Source organism: Scyliorhinus torazame, chromosome 4 (genome assembly GCF_047496885.1).
Source record: "Scyliorhinus torazame isolate Kashiwa2021f chromosome 4, sScyTor2.1, whole genome shotgun sequence".
Classification (NCBI taxonomy): Eukaryota; Metazoa; Chordata; class Chondrichthyes; order Carcharhiniformes; family Scyliorhinidae; genus Scyliorhinus; species Scyliorhinus torazame.
Window position 1 is genome coordinate 332,808,151 of NC_092710.1, and position 8,755 is coordinate 332,816,905.

The following is an 8,755-nucleotide window of genomic DNA, read 5'->3' on the forward strand; positions in this document are numbered from 1 at the left end:
ATACAACTAACTAACTCCCAGGTACAACTCACTAACTACTCTCCATATACAAACACACACAGCCTCGCTCCCTGCTCTCGCCAAGTTACTTTTTGAACCGCGTCGCCGATGGAGAGAAACTCACCTGATATTGACTACCTCCCTGTCCCCTCTCTCATCCACCGATCTCTCATGTTCACCGGCCCGCTGTCATTTTAATCTCAATCCACTTTCTCTCTCTCCCCCTCACCCCACACACAGTAACACAGCTGCCTCTGCTCATGCGCGCTTCCTTATTCTGCTTTCACTGATGCAATAAGCCTGTCCCCACCCACTGAAATCACAATAAATGTAATGCATTCAAAGTGAAAGAAAGACTCACTGGCATCCCTGATACATACCTTCCAGCCGATTGAGTGCTCCTTGAAGCTGCAGTTACTGTTGTCAGACAGGAGGCGGCGGCTGGGCTGCGCACAGCAAGATCCCACAAATAGCTGTGATGGTGTTAGTTTGCAGCACACTTGCAACAGCTCCCTTCTTCTTCATAGAGTCAGCAATGATCATAATGAATGGTGGAGTGGGCTTGAAGGGCCAAATGGCCCCCTTCTGCTCCTATTTTTTCTATGTTTCTATGTTTCTTGTGGGATCTTTTGCATGCGCCCGAGAGGGCAGATTTGGTTTAATATCTCGTCTGAGAGTCAGCGCCTCTGGCTGTGCTCATTGCCCTGCTGAAGTGTCAGCCTGGATCACGACAAGAGCAGCAGATTCCTGGGAACCCCACTACCTGGAGGCTCCCCGCTCGGGCAGCACGGTAGCATTGTGGATAGCACAGTTGCTTCACAGCTCCAGGGTCCCAGGTTCAATTCCCCGCTGGGTCACTATCTGTGCGGAGTCTGCACGTTCTCCCCGTGTCTGCGTGGGATTTCTCCGGATGCTCCGGTTTCCTCCCACAGTCCAAAGACGTGGGGTTAGGGGGATTGGCATTTCTGGATTGCCCTTAGTGTACAAAAAGGTAGGGTGGGGTTATTGGGTTATGGGGATAAAGGGGGAATAGGGTGGAGGCGTGGGGCTTAAGTAGGGTGCTCTTTCCCAGGGCTGGTGCAGACTCGATGGGCTGAATGGCCTCCTTCTGCACTATACGTTCTATGAAAATAAACACGTACCATCCTCTTTTTTTAATTCAGAGTACCCAATTCATTTTTTCCAATGAAGGGGCAATTTAGCGTGGTCAATCCACCTACCCTGCACATCTTTGTGTTGTGGAGGCGAAACCCACGCAGACACGGGGAGAATATGCAAACTCCACACGGACAGTGACCCAGGGCCGGGATCGAACCTGGGATCTCGGTGCCGTCAGGCAACAGGGCTAACCCACTGCCCCACCGTGCTGCCCCACCATCCTTTTTTAAAATAAATTGAGACTACCCAATTTTTTTTTTCCAGTTAAGGGGCAATTTATCGTGGCCAATCCACCTAACCTGCACATCTTTGGGTTGTGGGGGTGAAACCCACGCAGACATGGGGAGAAGGTGCAAACTCCACACGGACAGTGACCCAGGGCCGCGATTTGAACCCGGGTCCTCAGCGCCGCTGTCCCAGTGCTTCCCACTGCGCCACATGCCATCCTAACCATGTACCATCCTGACTTGGGAATATAGCGTCGTTCCTTCACTGCCACTGGGTCAAAATCCTGGACCTCCCTCCCTAACAGCACAGTGGGTGTATCGACACCACATGAGCTGCTGCAGTTCAAGAAGGCAACTCCCCACCACCACCTTCTCAAGGGCAGTTAGGAAAGGGCAATAAATGCTGGCCTAGCCCACGATGCCCATATTCCAAATATGAATAAAAGATAAAAAGTATGCTTAAATCGCTCAGTATCCAACAATCTATCAACCTGTGCCGAGGATGCCCTCAATAGCTGGGAGTCCAGCTCTCTGGGCAGAGAATTCCAAAGGTTCACAACCCATTTGGAGGAAGAAATTTTGCCTAATCTCAGTCCTCAATGGCTGCCCTCCTATTCTTGGGACATGCAGCAAGGGTGGGTATCTGGAGTTAAGATACAAATCTAAGATCATCACTAAGGAATCCAATGAAGAATTCAGGAGAGCATCGGGACAGCAGTTGAGAGTTCAGGTGAACAAAGGAGTGGGAAAGGACTAAGACATAGGAGCAGAATTAGGCCATTCGGCCCATCGAGTCTGCTCCACCATTCAATCACGCCTGATATTTTTCTCATCCCCATTCTCCTGCCTTCTCCCCATAATGGCGGATACGCTGATGGGGTTGGATGAAGAGCTGGGTGAAAGATGATTCCTCTGGGGCAGAAGCAGCAGCAAAGCCGAATGGCCTCTTTCTATGCTGTAAGTTCCATGTGTTGACATATATATCAGGTGGGCCCTGGGCGAGACACCTGGACAATCATTCAGGGGCCCCACTCTAAGACAGCGCGCCTGATGGGAATGTATGTTTGTGTGGACAATGTGTTTTTTTCCCCAAAATATCCCCCGCCAGAGAATCGAACAATATGAGCAGGCGGACATGTCAAATTCAGATGCGAGTAGAAATTCTCAACATCATCAGCTGGCTGACCTGGCAAATGCCATCCATTGGATGGCACCGAGCTTCCTGTGGACAGGGAAGGCTTCCCCAGTAGCTATGGGACTAATGGGGATGGTCTCCTCGGTGATCGCTCTCTACCAAATGTCCTGTGGAGGCTGCGGCGCCAAGGAGCCGTGATTTGGGTTAATCTAGCAACCTGCGGTGATTTCACCCAATGTCTGGTCTATTTCACCGACGTTGAGTGTTGTCTTTTGGAGGGATAGGCATCTGTGCATCATCGGGTGAGACCACAGACAGCTTCACCGCTTCCTCCCCACCCCTGGGTCTCCACTGCAGAACGGTCAGACTTGATTCTGGTGAAACCATGGCTCTGCTCCCATGGTTGTCAGTCAACCGGTTTATCCAGCCTGACACCAATAAAGAAAGCACTGTTTGGCCTCCATTCTGACCAGCTCAAATTCATATCCGCTTTGGGTGCAGCTCAGCAGGTTCTGCGCCCCACTGCTCCAACCTCCTGTGGAATTCTTCAGCCCTCTCCCATAGAATCTTACAGGTTAAAAGCAGGCCATTTGGTCCATTGGTTAGCACTGTTGCTTCACAGCGCCAGGGTCCCAGGTTTGATTCCCGGCTTGGGTCACGGCCTGTGCGGAGTCTGCACCTTCTCCCCGTGTCTGCGTGGGTTTCCTCCGGGTGCTCTGGTTTCCTCCCACAGTCCAAAGATGTGCAGGTAGGTGGATTGGCCATGTTAAATTGCCCTTAGTGTCTAAAAAGGTTAAACATAGAACATAGAACATTACAGCGCAGTTTGCTGCTGCACCGACCTGTGAAACCACTCTAAAGCTCATCTACACTATTCCCTTGGGTGGTGTATCTGGATTACGGAGATATGGTGGGGGTGTGGGCTTGTGTAAGGTGCTCTATCCAACAGCCAGTGCAGACTCGATGGGCCGAATGGCCTCCTTCTGCACTGTAAATTCTATGGTTCTATGATTCTGAATTCTCCCTCTCTGTACCCGAACAGGTGCCGGAATGTGGCGACTAGGGGCTTTCACAGTAACTTCTTTGCAGTGTTAATGTGAACCTACTTGTGACAATAATAAAGATTATTATTATGGTGCCTAAGCTGGTTCTCTAAAATAATTATCTGCTCCCACTACCCGTTTCGTTTTTGCTCAGAGCCAAGTTGAGGGAGTTTTCCTTTGCGTCACTTCCCTGTTTTTGGGAATAAAATGTGGGTTACAAACTTTAAAACTTTCCTCGTGAGCCCCAGCGGTTAAGACTTTGTAGCAGTACAGGTCAGAGGGAGGATGGAGGAGTCTAGGATTTGAGCTCTGCTCTCTGCCCGACCTCATCCCCTGGGATGGGGGCTCTACAGGTGAGCCCAGTACTCACTGGGCAGGGCACCAGAATTTTAATTAAAAAAAAATATATTTATTAAAGTTTTTTAACACAATTTTTCTCCCTTACAAACAATAACCCCCCCCCCCCCGTAACAAAAAAAACGAGAAATTGCACAGAGCAAGATATATACATGGCAAAATTATATATTTACACAGCTTTGTACACTGGCCCTCACCCGTACGTGCCAGTTTCCCCAACCCTTCATGTTATCTCTTGCTCATCCACCCCCCCCCTTCCCCCCCCCCCCTTCCCAGGACATCCCCTCCACCCCCCCCAAGGTTGCTGCTGCTGACCGACCTTCCTCTAACGCTCCGCGAGATAGTCTAGGAACGGTTGCCACCGCCTGTAGAACCACTGCGCAGACCCTCTCAAGGCGAACTTAATCCTCTCCAACTTTATGAACCCAGCCATATCATTTATCCAGGCTTCCACACTGGGGGGCTTCGCCTCCTTCCACACTGACAAGATCCTTCGCCGGGCTACTAGGGACGCAAAGGCCAGAATGCCGGCCTCTTTCGCCTCCTGCACTCCCGGTTCGTCCACTACTCCGAATATTGCTAGCCCCCAGCTTGGCTTGACCCAGACTTTCACCACCTGAGATATTGCTCCCGCCACTCCTCTCCAGAACCCCTCCAGTGCCGGGCATGACCAAAACATATGGACATGGTTCGCCGGGCTTCCTGAGCACCTTCCACATCTGTCCTCCACCCCAAAGAACCTACTCAACCTCGCCCCCGTCAAGTGCGCTCTGTGGACCACCTTAAATTGTATCAGGCTGAGCCTGGCACACGAGGAGGAGGAATTAACCCTACCTAGGGTATCAGCCCACAGACCTTCCTCGATCTCCTCCCCCAGCTCCTCCTATTTACCCTTCAACTCTTCTACCAGCGCTTCCCCCTCTTCTTTCAACTCCTGGTGTATTTCCGACACCTTGCCCTCCCCGACCCATGCACCCGAGATCACCCTATCTTGAACTTCTTGTGCCGGGAGCAACGGGAATTCCCTCACCTGTCGCCTCACAAAAGCCCTCACCTGCATATATCTAAAGGCATTTCCCGGGGGTAACTTGAACTTCTCCTCCAGTGCCCCTAGGCTCGCAAATGTCCCGTCGATGAACAGGTCCCCCATTCTTCTAATCCCCGCCCGATGCCAGCTCTGGAACCCCCCGTTCATCTTCCCCGGGACAAACCAGTGGTTACCCCTGATCGGGGACCACACCGATGCTCCCATTGCACCCCGGTGCCATCTCCACTGGCCCCAGATCCTTAGCGTTGCCGCCACCACCGGGCTCGTGGTGTACCTTGTCGGCGAGAGTGGCAGCTGTGCCGTCACCAACGCCCCCAGGCTCGTTCCTTGACAGGACGCCATCTCCATCCTCTTCCATGCCGCCCCCTCTCCCTCCATAACCCACTTGCGGATCATCGCCACATTTGCTGCCCAGTAGTAGCTCCCCAGGTTTGGCAGCGCCAACCCTCCTCGGTCCCTACTGCGTTCCAGGAACCCTCTCCTTACTCTCGGGGTCTTATTCGCCCACACAAACCCCATAATACTCCTGCCTACTCTCTTAAAAAAGGCCTTAGTGATCACGATGCGAAGGCACTGAAACACAAACAGAAACCTCGGAAGGACCACCATTTTGACCGACTGCACTCTACCCGCCAGCGAGAGCGGTAACATGTCCCATCTTTTGAAATCCTCCTCCATTTGCTCCACCAACCTCGTCAGATTCAGTTTATGTAGGGTCCCCCAACTCCTGGCTATCTGGATCCCCAGATACCGAAAGCTCCCCTCCGCCCTCCTCAGCGGTAGGTCCCCTATCCCTCTTTCTTGGTCCCCCGCCTGTAATACAAAGAGCTCACTCTTCCCTACATTGAGCTTATAGCCCAAAAACTCCCCAAACTCCCTTAGAGTCTGCATGACCTCCACCATCCCCTCCATTGGATCCGCCACGTACAGCAACAGGTCATCCGCATATAGCGACACCCGATGCTCTTCTCCCCCTCGGACCACCACCCTCCATTTATTAGACTCCCTCAATGACATGGCCAATGGTTCGATCGCCAATGCGAACAACAGGGGGGACAGGGGGCACCCCTGCCTCGTCCCTCGGTAGAGTCGAAAGTACTCCGACCTCCGCCGGTTCGTCACTACACTCGCCACCGGGGCTCTGTAAAGGAGCTTAACCCAATTGATAAACCCTCCCCTGAACCCAAACCTACGCAGCACCTCCCAGAGGTACTCCCACTCTACTCGGTCAAAGGCCTTCTCCGCGTCCATAGCTGCCACTATCTCCGCTTCTCCCTCCTCCGATGGCATCATTATCACGTTTAAGAGCCGCCGCACATTGGTGTTTAGTTGCCTGCCCTTTACAAATCCCGTTTGGTCCTCGTGGATTACCCCCGGGACACAGTCCTCGATCCTCGTGGCCAGCACTTTTGCCAGCAACTTTGCATCCACATTGAGGAGCGAGATCGGCCTGTACGATCCACATTGCAGTGGGTCCTTGTCCCGCTTTAGGATCAAAGAAATTGTCGCTTCTGACATTGTCGGGGGCAGGGTCCCCTCCTCTCTTGCCTCATTAATGGTCCTCACCAGTAGCGGGGCCAACAGGTCTGCATACTTCCTGTAGAACTCCACCGGGAATCCGTCCGGTCCCAGGGCCTTCCCCGCCTGCATGCTCCCCAAACCCTTGCTCAGCTCCTCCAACCCAATTGGTGCCCCCAAACCAGCCACCTCTTGCTCCTCCACCCTCGGGAATCTCAGCTGATCTAGGAATCGTCTCATCCCCTCTTCCCCCGCTGGGGGCTGGGATCTGTACAGCTCTTCATAAAAGGCCTTGAATACCTCGTTTATTTTCGTTGCACTCCGAACCGTGGCTCCCCTTCCATCTTTGACTCCCCCTATTTCCCTCGCTGCCATCCTCTTACGGAGCTGGTGTGCCAGCATCCGACTAGCCTTTTCCCCATACTCGTAGGTCGCCCCCTGTGCTTTCCTCCACTGTGCCTCCGCCTTCCCTGTGGTCAACAGGTCAAACTCTGTCTGGAGCCGTCGTCTTTACCCAAGTAATCTTTCCTCCGGGGCCTCTGCGTATCTCCTGTCCACTCTCAAAATCTCCCCCACTAACCTCTCCCTTTCCATACCCTCTGTCTTCTCCCTATGAGCCCTAATGGAAATTAGCTCTCCCCTGATCACCGCCTTCAACGCCTCCCATACCACCCCCACCCGCACCTCCCCGTTGTCGTTGGCCTCCAAGTACCTTTCGATACACCCGCTCACCTTCCCACACACCACCTCGTCCGCCAGCAGTCCCACATCCAGCCGCCACAACGGGCGTTGGTCCCTCTCCTCTCCCAGCTCCAGTTCCACCCAGTGCGGGGCATGGTCCGAAACGGCTATAGCCGAATACTCCGTCCCCTCCACCCTCGGGATGAGCGCCCTACCCAGAACAAAGAAATCTATCCGGGAGTAGGCTTTGTGTACATGGGAGAAGAAAGAAAATTCCCTGGCCTGCGGCCTTGCAAACCGCCATGGGTCCACTCCCCCCATCTGATCCATAAACCCCCTAAGTACCTTGGCCGCCGCCGGCCTCTTTCCAGTCCTTGATTTGGTGCGGTCCAGTGCTGGATCCAACACTGTATTGAAGTCCCCTCCCATTATCAGGCCTCCTATCTCCAGGTCCGGAATGTGCCCCAACATGCGCTTCACGAATCCTGCATCATCCCAGTTCGGGGCGTATACGTTTACCAACACCACCCACGTCCCTTGCAGCCTACCGCTCACCATTACATATCGCCCTCCATTGTCCGCTACAATAGTCTTGGCGCAGGGCACCAGAATTAACTTCATTGCAGTCTTAATGCAAGCCTACATGACAATAAAGATTATTATTATCATTCAGGGATGCCCTCTAGGCCAGCGCCCCTGATGGGAATGTGCATGTTGGCGCACGTTGGGCAAGCCAGAGATGGGCTCACCTGTGACATTTCCTGTTTCAACATTCCGAATCTCAGGAAATTTGCGGAGATCACAACCGGGTGCCCTCCTGACATGATTCACTGCTGTCGGAAGAAGAGCAGGGATAAGATTAGATACAACTTAAAATCTGGAGAATTTGCAGGTGTAGCAAACTTACTTAATTGAAACACAAAAAAATGAAAAATGACACATAAAACTGTGAATAACAGGTTGAGTTAATTTAAATTATTTCTGGGAATATATATTTTAATTAATACTATTTGTTTATTCACTCATTTTTTTCTGTGTAAGGGGACAGTCTCCCAGAGACCCTCACTCCTCCATCATGTGTACTTAGACAAACACAGCACCATTGGTGAACCCTCAGATACTGAAGCAGTCCATGTCCAAATGCAGCAAGACCTGGACAATACCCAGGCTTCGGCTGACAAGGGGCAAGTTACATTCGCGCCACACAAGTGCCAGGCAATCACCATCTCCTACAAGAGAGAAGATCTAACCATCGCCCCTTGACATTCAATGGCATTACCAGCGCTGAATCCCCCACAATCAACATCCTGGGGGTTATCATTGACCAGAAACTGTACTGGACTAGCCACATTAATACAGTGGCTATCAGAGCAGGTCAAAGACTATGGATCCTATGGCGAGTAACTCACCTCCTGACTCCCCCCCCCCCCCACCCCCACCCCCACCAAAGCCTATCCACCATCTACAAGGCACAAATCAGGAGTGTAATGGAATACTCCCCACTTGCCTGGATGAGTGCAGCTCCAACAACACTCAAGAAGCTCAACACCATCCAGGACAAAGCAACCCGCTTGATTGCTCCCCCTTC

The 8,755-nt window shown here is 52.4% G+C and overlaps 1 protein-coding gene across 1 annotated transcript in view; it reads right to left on the reverse strand.

Moving 5' to 3' along the window:
* The window catches only part of LOC140411147 (CSC1-like protein 2), a 187,572-nt gene extending 187,305 nt beyond the window's left edge, over window positions 1-267 (reverse strand). Inside the window, exon 1 of the mRNA XM_072500213.1 lies at window positions 125-267. The gene's annotated coding sequence lies outside the window, so the exon portion shown is untranslated. The remainder of the gene's footprint in view (window positions 1-124) is intronic.
* Between the last annotated feature and the right edge of the window lie 8,488 nt (window positions 268-8,755).